This window comes from Cucurbita maxima, unplaced genomic scaffold, assembly GCF_002738345.1.
Source record: "Cucurbita maxima cultivar Rimu unplaced genomic scaffold, Cmax_1.0 Cma_Scf00026, whole genome shotgun sequence".
Classification (NCBI taxonomy): domain Eukaryota; kingdom Viridiplantae; phylum Streptophyta; class Magnoliopsida; order Cucurbitales; family Cucurbitaceae; genus Cucurbita; species Cucurbita maxima.
Window position 1 is genome coordinate 3614981 of NW_019272042.1, and position 3539 is coordinate 3618519.

General features: G+C 41.0%; 1 pseudogene; it reads right to left on the minus strand.

The window, feature by feature from the left end:
* Positions 1 to 2025: 2025 nt before the first annotated feature.
* Positions 2026 to 3539, minus strand: part of LOC111499278 — a 2146-nt pseudogene continuing 632 nt past the window's right edge.

Below are 3539 nucleotides of genomic sequence, written 5' to 3' on the forward strand. Positions count from 1 at the left end.
TGGTTGCCGCAAGGAATGACATTGTAGCTCTTGCAAAAGTAATAACAATCAAAGCCGTAAGTGGGTATTCAAATAAAGGGGAGCACCTTGCTATCATGAAAACGCCAGTTACCATAGTAGCTGCATGAATTGAAGCGGATACTGGAGTGGGCCCCTCTATAGCATGGAGTGACCAAGCATGCGATCCTATCTGTGCGAATTTCCCAACAGCACTAATAAGAAGTAAAATACAAATGAGAGTTATGGCATTCAATCTCATATTGCAAGAAATCCAAGAATTTCTGGGGCACCAGCATGAGCAAAAATAGTTGAAAAGTCTACTGTTTGAAATAGAGTAAAACGACCCGAAATCCCAGGAGCTAATCCAAAATCACCTACTCGATTGACAGGCATAGCTTTTATAGCTGCTTTATCTGCCTGAAATCGTATAAACCAGAAATGAATTAACAAATATGAAGCAAGACCTACTCCTTCTCGTCCTATAAATAATTGAAGAGACTTATCTCCAGTCACTAACATTGGCATAAAAAAAGTAAAAATTGATAAATAACACATAAATCGAGTGCTATGCGAATCCTCAAACATATATGAAATGGAATAAAGATGGACCAAGCTACTTATGAATGTAACCACAATTAGCATCACTATGGTCAGGCTATCGAACACAGAGTCAGAAGTGAATTTCGGACTAATTTGCAAATCGAGCTAGCTCCTCTTGCATGCAATGATGTGGTGATGAACCTCTCCTTCTAGTTCAGTGCTCTCTGAACCGTGCGGAAGGTTTTCCATTCACACGGCTCACCAACTTGATCTTTCGCGGGAACCGTATGTCCGAACAGGCCTGGAAAAAGAGGTACGATCTCGCTTTCCTTTGCCACTCAAGTGTATGTACAGCATCTGTCGTGCTTAGGCCCCTTCTTCCCTTCCCTAATGAAAGAGTCCACCGCCTACCTTAGTAGTCCTTAGTAGTGAGTCTCAGCGTGCAGGCTTGCCTTTTAGTAGGTGATTCAGCGAAGAAAAGGGGGAAGAAAAGGCTAGATCAAGAAAAGGGGGTACTACGAACCCTCTGCCCCACACATCTAACCTGCTCGCGTGGTTCACTGATTCCACCAACTAGAAAGAGTGAAAAAGTGATACAATACGCTTAAAGTGGGGGTGTGCTGTCACTATTGGGGTGAGCCCTTCCCCACCTTCCCCATAAGGCCCACCATCGGGGACAGAGGTGCGCTTAAAGTGGGGGTGTGCTGTCCCTATTGGGGTGGGCCCTACCCTATAAGGCCCCACCATCTGGGCATAAACGTTCTGCATAAGCACCCTCTAGCTACCCATATATATCGAATCATCAACTACCAAGTAAATAGTGTGGGGGTGTGCTGTCCCTATTGGGTTGGGCCCTTCCCCATAAGGTCCAGGCATAAGCGCCCTCTTGCTACCCATATATATCGAATCACCAACTACTCATAGTCTAAGTCTTTTTTTCTAGGAAGAGTCTAGCCTAGCCCTATTATAGGCCTGGTTCAAATTGAACAATTGTTGACTATCTCACATTGCCCAACATTCAATCAACCTGAAATTTTAGGTTGGTCCAAAAGATTTTTTCAACCCTACTCGAGTTCACTTCTAACTAGTAGAAATGTAACTCGTGTTACATGATTTTCTTATTGAAGAGGAGGAAGGTATTTCAAAACTTTAAAGCATCAAGGAAGAAAACATTAGGGTTAATGGTTTATTATTTAAAAAAATTAATATATGAATGTAAGAAATACATGAAGATCTTATAACTTGAAATATGAGAAGAATAACTTTATGAAAGCAAGGACCTCCATGAAAAAGGAATTATTTCTTTATTAATTTTTTTAATTTGAATTTTTAAAAGTATATTTTTAACTTGTTTATACTTTATTTATTCCTATGCTGAGGTGTGTCAAGGGTGGTCTATAGAATTAATTGTTATAATACTATGTATAAAAAGTATTTATAAATTAATAAAGATCAACAAAGGGAAATTCTGAAAATCTAACTCTTTATTCATAGACAAAAAAGGAGGCTAATCTACCATTACAACCTTAATTAAACAAAAACTAAGAGTTAGTTCTAACATTATTAGCGGTTAGAAAGCTGTTCCAACTTAAAAATGACTTAGTTCACCCAAGCACTTCTCATACTCCAAGCACTTAAATACTCCACCGTGATAGACACTGTTCCATTGTTGAAAACATGCAAATGAGCATCCCCAAACACCGCCTTTGTTGGGTATACCCTCGAAGTTATGCATGTTTTTCCTCCCCCACCAAAGCTCTCTATCACCGAGTGATCAATCTGCACAATAATACATAGTTTAGATTTGTCGATACGGTGCGAGAATGTATTGGACTATGACTTTACGTACCAAGCTTCTTAATGAGAGCTTTTTACTCGACAAATCGATGTCGACGAAACCCGCAAATGTCGGCTTGTATAATCCATCTTTCAAAGATGAGCTACACCAAAAGAGAGAAACCAAAGCTTTGTAAATATGAAAAAATAATTATAAGGTCCTTTGATAAGGGAATTGAAGCTACCTTCTTGCATCAGAGCACATAAGAACCACGTGATTAGCCTCTGCCTTGAAGATCCTGAAGAACACAGGAGTGAACTCCTCGAGGTTTTCTGAAGCCAGAGTCAAAAGCCCAAAGGGTCCGACACCACCTTGGGCCGTGGATCCCAGCTGACTGCACACGGCTTGCGCGTCAACCCAACTTGGATCAAATGCCTCCGCGTTATCCAAACTCGAAAAGCTAAAGATAACTTCAACATCGGCCTGTATAAAACACAAGAAACAATCGATCAAATGACACCCAGTTTGTTCCCTTAAATCTTAGAGGTGCTTTCACATCTTCTTAACCCGCTACAAACCACTGTCGGGGATTTGGGTTAAGATCGGATTCGTTATAAATTAAACAACCTGAGCCGCAGTAATTCCTTTGATCTCAACATTTTGTCCCTTGACTAGCTTTTGATTTAACATCATAACTATCTTCCGTCTCAGCCTATTGAGCTCCATAACTGGCCATTGTAAGAGCTGCTTTCCATTGGGATCCAACCACACCGTCCTAGGAATCGCCTAGGAAAAGGAGAAAGAAAAGGTTGACCCAAATACAAAATAGAACAAATTCAATTAAAAAAAGAACAAAACGGAGCACATTGGATCTAAAACAAACCTGAATTCCCGCCCATCCCTTGGAAACATCATCCTGGACACTATCAGATTCATTAGCCCAACCCCACAAAACCCTTCTCTTCTTCATCGGATCATAGAACGACTTGGAAGCATAGAAATTGCCATAGTCATACCTCAGCCCACTCCACCCATCCGCCGAGGTATTATCGGGAACATACTTGTCCGTCATCGGATAATACTTCCCCAGCGTATAATACTCATATCTAGTCATCTCCAAGCTCACCTTCAACACATGTTTAAACCAATTTCCCATCACCGACGTGTCCAAGCCAAATCTACCGAAGTGGGAAACTGGGTAGAAATCAGGGCACTCCCACAT